The sequence below is a fragment of the Peromyscus californicus genome, unplaced genomic scaffold (genome assembly GCF_007827085.1).
Source record: "Peromyscus californicus insignis strain IS unplaced genomic scaffold, ASM782708v3 Scaffold_8__1_contigs__length_139910024, whole genome shotgun sequence".
Lineage (NCBI taxonomy): Eukaryota > Metazoa > Chordata > Mammalia > Rodentia > Cricetidae > Peromyscus > Peromyscus californicus.
In genome coordinates this window covers 10,473,442-10,482,877 of record NW_026294606.1, presented here as the reverse complement: position 1 = coordinate 10,482,877, position 9,436 = coordinate 10,473,442, and positions in this window count along the sequence as shown.

The window sequence follows — 9,436 nt, the reverse complement described above, 5'->3', positions numbered from 1 at the left end:
CTAAGAGAAATGAAGGAAGCCTGAATAAATCGTGGGTTTTAGCTAATAATAGCATGCCAATATTGTTCATGAATTGTAACCATACTTAGCTTTTTTAATATAATATTTTTATTAATTTTTGAGAATTTCATGTAATGCATTTTGTTCATATTCAATACTTCTGACAAGTATTGGCAGTAGGGGAAATGGGACGTGGGTTTTTATATTAGCTTCATAATTTTTCTGCCAATTTATGACAAAAATAAAAAGGTTTTGTCATAAAAAGTAAGAGATCAGTCCTCAATTCTTAACAAACTTTGAGGTCCTCTGCCTACCAGTCCTCTCCTCTCCCTCTCTCCATCCCTGAGCACTCTGCTGAATTTAGAGCCTCTGTCAGCTGAACATCTGTGGTTTAATAACCATTAAGGTAAGTCAAGAAAAGTCAAGCTGACTGCTCGCACTTTGTACCCCTTGAGTGTGGCGCTGGAGAAAGTCAGGGTCGAGGTAAGGAGCATGCTTCCTTTGTCCCTTGGAAGTATGTAACTTCATATGAACTGATCCGAGAGAAAAGGATCCGAAGACCTTCTCCCGTACAAATAGGTACCTGAAATAATTAACCACCTCTCCCTACAACCGACTGTTAACCACTGTACTAGTCTGTTTTCTGATGCTACAACAAAATATCTGAGGTTGGGTACTTTAAAAAAGAAAAAAAAGTAAGTATTTCGCTCATTTTGAAAATCCAAGACCAGCTGCTTGGTCTCTGTTGGGGACTTTGTGGCAGAGGGTGTCATGTGCAGGCAGAGTCACAAGACACACAGGAAGTCAAAGAAATTCAGAGATCAGATTGACAGCTCTTGTTTGTTTTTTTTTTGGAAAATGCACTGTGGTGAGAACTAACTGAGGTCACACCAGAACCACATTAATCCCTGCTGAGAGCACACCCTCAAGGTCACACCCTCAAGGTCGAGCACTTCCCACCAGCCCTTTCTTAGGGGTTCACCATCTCTCAACTGCCACACTGAGGACCATTTCATTCAAATCCTATCCAAACCGTTTTCCCCCCAGTTCATTTCTGACCTGGTGAGTCACTGCATTTGTCTCTGTCTAGGATCTTCTAGGCTATGAAATCGGGTTCTTCACCCTTAAATCTTTTGCTCTCCAAACAAAAGACCAAAGCCAAGGATGTACCTGACATTTCTTTCCTGTTACCTTAACTATTTTTATCTCCCATCCTGGGACGTTTTATTTGAAAGCTTTCCTTATTATTCTCTAGATATATCTAAAATGAGCCTATGGGGACACTTAACATAAACATATTGCTGAAACATTTGCTTTTTGTATCAATGATAAGAAAAATTAAATCTGGAGGTGTCCCCAAATGTTAAATCTAGAAGCAAACACTGGGGTGTTTACTAGTTTCAAATTAATTGGAATCTGTTTGTGTCCTGTGATGGCCAGCTTCACTGTCCACTTGATATAATCTAGAATCACCTGGGAAGACAAGTATCACTGAGAAATTGTCTAATCGGCCTGGGGGTATGTCTATGGGGGATTTTCTTAATTGGGTTAATGGAAGTGGGAAGTCCCATCCTGAATGTTGGCACCACCATATCATGGGCTGGGCCCTGAACTTAACAATGGAGAGAACATGCTGAGTATGTGCTCGCAAGCATCCATTGTCCCCGTGCTCTTGCCTGTGGATATGATATAGCCAATTCCTGATAGAGGTCCCGTGTGGCCAGCCAGCCTTGTGTTCCTGATACCACGCCTTCCCGTCATAGTGGAACCACAAGCCAGAATAAACCTTTCTCCCGTAAAATACTTTGGTCTGAGAGTTTGTTCCAGTGACAAGAAAAGAAACAAAGACAGTCACCATGGCACCCTGAGTTTTACAATAGGGCGTATACATTTGAAGGACTGCAGCCTAATGAGAACCCCAGAGAGAGCCACCAGGGGAAGCAGTGGGGCGACCCCTGTAGTGCATAATAACATTGGAGCTCTCAAGCTGGGAGAGAACTTTTGCTGTAACTTATTCAAGGCCAAGGTCCTGGAAATCCCCAGAGACCCGAGCTTTAAAAAGTACACAAATGCTTCAGCCCTGATGGGGGAGATGCATGAACACCAAAATAAGACAAAAGAACTACAAATTTTAAATAAAGAAACCTTCTACAAGCAATACTTAGAAGTCTTTTTTTGCAGATATATATGTACGCATACATATATACATAAATTTAAAAGGAACATGGGACTATTTTAATACATTTGATCTGAGGTACACCAAGGCATGATAAGGAAGAAGGGAGGCTTAGGGAACTCTTACAGCAAAAAGGATCTGAGAAGAGTCACTTGTCAGAGCCAGGGGCTTCAGATCAGCAGTCACAGATGTCCCCCTAGCAAAGGTTGCCAAGACTCCCACTGTGGTTAAGAGCATCGACTGCTCTTCCAGAGGACCTGCATTCAGTTCCCAGAACCCATAGGCAGCTCACAAGCATCTGTAGCTTCAGTTTCAGGGTATCCATTGCCCTCTTCTGGCCTTCTTGGGTACTGCATGAACATGGTGCCAATACAGACACACACACACACACACACACACACACACACACACACACACACACACACACAAATAAATGTTTTTTTTAAAAAGACATGCTTCTTATACTTTTTTTTTTTTTTTTTTTTTTGGTTTTTCGAGACAGGGTTTCTCTGTGTAGCTTTGCGCCTTTCCTGGAACTCGCTTTGGAGACCAGGCTGGCCTCGAACTCACAGAGATCCGCCTGGCTCTGCCTCCTGAGTGCTGGGATTAAAGGCGTGCGCCACCACCGCCCGGCACTTTCTAAGTAAAATAATATATCTATATCATCTTGAAATACACCTTTTCACTCCATTTAAGTCATGAAAGCCCCGTTAACAGTGCACCTGGCCCCACCCACCTTCGTTGCTGCCACACACCATATATGGAGGATCAGAAGACAGAACTCCTGGGCTCTGGCTCAGAGGCCTTAGAAACTACTTCACGGCCAAGGTTATTCTGACCTTCCAATATTCCTTCTCCACTCCATCTCCTAGAGCAGGGTGACTCTTCTACAGACTTACCCTTTCTGCCTGGAGCCTGGATCCCCGACTTGCATCCATTAAACTCCTCTCACAAGAAGATGTCATTGTGTTAGCACATCCAGCTTTTCCCCACACACCATTATCCTTCATTTCCATATCACAGGGAACCATCGGCAAACCACTGTCTGTTCTGTGGGTCAGATTTGTTCTCCAAACCCACTGGGTTGCAGTCTCCAAAACATTTGCTGTCCCCCTAAAAATCCTCTTCAGTTGTGATTTAAATGTATAATGTCCCTCCTAGGCTCCTGTGTGAACACGTGGTCCCCAGCAGACTATACACACATAAATGTGTGTAACAACAATTAATGAGGAAAGAGGCCACGAATTTGTAAGAGAGCAAGGAGGGGTGTATGTGAGGGTTTGAAGAGACAAAAGGTAAATTTGTAAATGATGTAATTACAACATAATCCCAAAAACTAAAATTTCTTTAAAAGGTAGAGCTTTCTGGAAGAAGTGGGTCACCAAGGTCTGGCTTGAGGTTTACAGCTCAGCTCTGCCTCCTGTTCACTCTCTGCTTCCTGAGTGTGGCTGCCAAGGGGTCAGACTCCCCTGTCGTGGTGGAGTGTACCCCACAAACTGTAAGCTAGATTAAACCCTTTTCTTCTTGTGAGATATTTGGCCACAGTGACTAATAATATCCCTACTTACCTCTCTTCCACACAAAAGGTGGTATATATGTTTCTGAAAAAAAATGTTGAGCTATAGGGTAGTCACACAGTGTGACTACATTTCTGCAGATTAATTTAATAATTTTGTGTGCATTTTCCTTTGGTGAATCTGTCTGTCTGTGTTTATTCCAGTGGACCTTTACAGAGCAGAGGAGACATTTCCTTAGACTTCTACAGTATCCTGCAGTTCATTCATTCATTCCCATATCACGGGGCCTCATTTTCTCTCACTGACTCATGAGAAAGCCTGCAGGATGTGTCTGCACACAGGGGAGATCTTGGTTACAACAGATTCAGAGAGTAAAATTACTGAGTCGAACCGTGTGTATTTTAGAGTTTGGTTAATCCTGCCAAACCCCTCCCTTTATCAGCCATATCAGTTCACATTGCTGTGACCAGTGAAGGAAAATGTCTGTGTCCCCAGATGGAGATTCCACTACTGGATGGAGCTTCATCCAAATGAGATGTTATAAATTGCATGGTACCAAGGGCGAGCAAATGGGCTTTTGCTTCAATATTGATGCCAATGGATGCTTTCTAAAAATGGCATTTTGCTTTTGCCTTGACAGTATTGAAACCAAGCTTTTTAAACAATCCAAAGCCATCACTTTACTGCCCCTGGTCCACTCTAAAAGTAGGTCCTCTTTAATCTTCTTATGTCAGTCAGAAACAGTCTGTTTATAGATAATTAACATGAGGTCAGTAAAATCCCCAGATGTTTCGCACAATTATGGGTGAGTACCCCCATATCCTTGGTTTAATAGCTAACAGCAGTATGCACTGAAAAATCATCTTAGTAATGGGATTGACCATTATCTTAATTACAGTCAGCCTGTTTATAATGCTAAATACATTTGACCTAAAAACTCAGACTCCACACTACATGCGTGTGGGTAGACCATCCAGGAATGTTCGTGTGACGTTTGGTTGACATTTCCTCCCTCTCCTGTGTAAAAGCCTAAACTGCTATCCAGGCACTCAAGTATGAGAGTCATCATTTACCACTTCAATACCGTTTCAATTGCTTCCTTCAATTGTGTCAGCAATAGAGAAACCTTTGCTGAGAACAACCCATATAATCTCAGCAGAGACAACCCCACAGTGAAAACCAAGTTGCAGATATGAGCACCTACCCTTTTTACAAAGATATTAACCCATTGGTGCATCTAAAATTCATTTGTCACCGACTGTGTGGCCAGCCGTGCTGGTCACTAAGAGTATTTTGTTTTAAAGATACATGGCGCCCTCCAGGGACTCCCAAGTTCGGAGAAGAAACAGAAAGCAGACAGCACAAAGGCTGACCTACAAGGAACTGCAGGCTTCAGAGGGAGGCCTGAGGAGAAGCACGGGGAGGCTCAGACCATGGGGAGACTTGTGTGGATGAGATGGCGATAATGAAGAAAAGCAAAGGACTGTCACCTGAGAGCAACATCCAGGTGGATACGACAGGAGTGAGGAAGGGTCCTACGCACAGCCACCATGCACGTGACCCTCTGGCTCATCCTCCAGGTGCACCAACATGGGGCTTTGTAGAAGGTGAGACCATGTCAAAGTGATACATTTGACAGTCTGTGGACCAAATCTCCATCTCTGCATCATGTCCTGTATCTAGAGCACTGGCTCAGCACCCTTTCCCCAGCCCCATTAGATGCCATTAGATGCCATTCTGTGCCTTCCCTCTCCCTGTCCATTTCTACCTGCCAAATTCCTGCCATTCTGTGACCCACTTCCAGTGCTGCTCATTTCCCAGCCCTAGACCAGACCCCATGCTCTCCATTAGCACTGCCCCCTCCATCTGCATCCCCCTCTCCTCTCCTCCCCATTCTCCTATCCCCATTATAAAGCAGCCCTGAGCATGAGCGGGGAGTAAAAAAAGGCTTACTGAGGTTGAGTAAATATGTCTCATTGAGCTGGTGTGCGAACAAAGGCAGATCTTAGCTGTGAATAAGTCATCTCTGGATTTCCTTGAACTGCACCAGGTTATGATTTTGAAATTTCAATGACTTAAAGATCTGCTTGTCTTAAACTCAAAGACACACACTTCCTGTTGTCATTCATTATTCACCGAACCCTTTCATCCAACCCCTGAGCTCTACTAGCCTGGAGTTGGGTGACGTTGCTATTCCATCTAGTTTTTAGTAATGGCATTATTTCATTCTGTATATACCTGGGTAAAGTGTCCAGAATAAAAAGCCTTTTTAATACACCCACTTGAAGTGATTCAGAACCCTTTTTAAGAAGTTACTTAATCAATTAGGACTATTTTCTGGTAAAGAGAACAGGCTGATGGTTAAAAAGAACCATTTTCCAACCATGTGACATTGAACTCATCATACACCCTTTCTCTGAGTACTGATTATGAGATGGAGATGGTGGTGATAACAGCGCCCTCTGTAGGATGGATGTGAGAATGGATGAGACCCTAAAGGACAGATGTGGGGCTGGAGTCACCTTTATTGAGGCTCAACACAGTGGTGCTACTTTACCTGGAAGAAAACATCTTTCTGCTGCCATCACGTTCAACACTGGCTTACTTGCACGTCCGTCTCCCTTTTGCCCATCGTAAAGCTCCTCAGAGGCTGGGATAAAATCTGACTCATTTCCAAGCCCCTGGCATCCCACATGGGATCTGCTCACACACTATGTTCTTAGAAAGGTACTAACTGAAACTATATTAAATTGCATGTTTACTAAATATGCGTATTACATAAACATCCATATGTATATGAAGTCTAGCTAAATGGATGTATATGTGTGTGCATATACAGAAGTTTTTCCTGCAATATATGTATATTATTACCTCTGTACAGCCATGACAGACTTCAGGGCATTGAGTGAAGAATGCACTCAAACACAATAGAACCTAGAAGACTTAGGCAGATATATCAAAGACATCTCTGGGAACAGAGAGAGAAAATTCAGTCAGTAAGGTGTTTGCCATGAAAATAAAGGAGCCTGAGTTTCAACCCAACTAACCACATAAAAAGCCAGGCACAGTAGCATGGTTTGTAATTCATTACTGGGGAGGCAGAGTCAGAACAATCCTTGGGGCTCACTAGCTGACTAGCCTAGACACCACAGAAAGCCTTTATCTAAAAATTAAAAAAAAAAAAAGTGTAGACATCTCCCGAGAAACAAGCCCAAGGTTGACCTCTGGCCTCTGCACTCATGAGCATCTATGTGCATATGCACCCCTCATATACACACATACATATACCCACATGCATGCAAATAAACACATACAAATAAATAAATTCATTTGAATAATAAAACTGTGGGGTCTGTGAAGATGGTTCAGTTAGTGAGTGACTGCTCCATAAGTGTAATTAACTGAGACCAGATCTCCAAAACCTCCGTTAAAAACTTCAAGTGAAGTTGCACACCTATAACCCTAGAACAGTTGGCATGGAGAAGCCAGTCTAGACAGCTCATGGGAGAGAACTGAGGGAGAAACCTGACATCAACCTATGGCCTCCATGCACGTACAGATGTAGACACATATACACTGCATGCACATACATGCGTGCACATAAATAAATAAATTTGTGGCTCCAACTGTTACAACTCATGCATTCGTTCAGTAGATATCTGAAGAGCAACTACTGTAAGCCACACATCCTGAATATACACAGGAGGCTGGAGAGATGGCTCGGTCCATTCCCAGCACCTACGTGGCAGCTCACAACCATCTGTTAAATCCAGTTCCAGGGAGTCCAGTGCCCTCTCGGTGACAAGCCAGGCACAAAAGTGGTACACAGACCTAGAGGCAGACAAAATACCCGTATGTATACAAAATACATTTCAATTTCAAGGTTTTTAAAAAGAATATAGAAGAAGCATGGAAGAAAACAGCTTCTGTTGTCCAAGGCCCATGACCTCAGAACAATAATGAAGAAGACTGTCCCAAAGCAGTGTGACAGTATGAAGGAGATTGTCCCAGGGCTGTGTGATAGTAATGAAAGACACTGTCCCACAGCAGTGTGATAGAAGAATGGAAGAGAGGCTTAAGGGAAGCCTCTGGCAAGTTCACCTAACATAATCTTAAAGGGCACATAGTGGTGGGCAAACTCAGGCAGCAGGGAAGGGCGTTCCAGCAGAATGAACAGGGTGTGCAAAGGTAGAAAAGCAAGAAAGGACTCCAGGAATTCACTGCACGCAGGTGGAAGTGCCTGTGGGTTGGTGCTAGTGGGGTAATGACAAGAGATGAGGTGGCCGAGGCCACCAGGCCCCCTTAGGCTAGATCATTAAGGTCCTTGAATGAGCTTGATTTTTTTTTCTAAAAAATAATTAGGAGCCATTGAAGAATGCTGTGTGTACGTATAAAACAGCTCTATTTGCACTTTAAAAATCGATCTTTCTGAAATGCAAATTAAAACTGTTTTGAGATTCAGTCTCACCCCAGTCTGTTGACTATCCTGGTGATGCTGCAGGATGGGGTACATGAATACACCCAAAGAACAACAGAGATATTTACACACCCATGTTTACTGCTGCACTGCTTGTAATAGGTAGGAAACGGACCCAGCCTAGACATCTGTCAGCAGACAAATGGGTAAAGAAAATGTGCTGTACATACACAATGAAATCTGACTCAGTCTTAAAGAAAAAATGAAATCATGACATTTGCAGGAAAATGGATGTAACTGCAAGTTATCGTGTTAAGCTAAGAAATCCAGACCCAGAAGACAAGCACCACATATTTTCTCATATACAGATCCGAGATTTGAATTTTTATATATGTGAGTGTATTTTGGTGGGAACAGGGGTATAGGACATGAAACTACAAAGAGGACCGAGAGAAGGGGGAAAGAAGTCTGGGGGATACACAGAACTCGTGTGCCAGGAAAGCGGAAGGGGGCTGACAGAGGGAAGGAAGGGGAACGCCGGAGAAGAGGGGGAGGGAGAGGACTGGGAGCCAAGAATTAGCCAAAAAGAGAAAAAAGCGTAGGATGCCATAATGAAATCCATGACTATGTTTACGAAAGCTATTGAAAATGTGCTTCTGTCAAGTTTCCTAATAGCAAAGAGAATCCACCTCAGGGAACCTGTCACAGTCCAAGTTTGCCCATAGTGGAGCTGACATCTCATAATTTCCAACCAGAGTGTATCTGAGAAGTCACTCCCTCTAGTCGCCTGCCCCATCCACTTCCTTGTTGTGGAGATGAAAACTTATTTAGAGAGAATGTCATAATGGATCCATTTGTTTAAATGAAATGAAGCATCCTGCCCTGCGACCCAGTCTTCCTGGGTCTCACTGTCATCTGCCACTGGACTAGTATCTCTGTTCCCCAGGATGTGCAAGGTAGTCTCAGAGCAGATCCTTCTCAATGGCTGAAGACATCTGCAAATTTCAAGAGCTAATTGAGTCTGCTCTGCAGTCACAAGGAACATTCTAACCGGTCCCATATATTTTCCCATAGCGAACAGAAGCTTAAACCTTTTTGAAATCAGAGATTAATCCTGAGTGTCTAATACTATTTAAATTACAACTTGCAAATCTTGAACAGCCTACAGTCCAAATGCTACTGCTTTAAATCTATGCATCCCGTGAACATTAATGTGACAGGAGGGCAGGCAGAAAGCTTGGCTGTGTGTTTGTGCTGTAACACTTGGTGCTCTCAATCCTCTGGCAAATAAACAGGTCATGTTTCCTATCCAGCAACATCAAACAA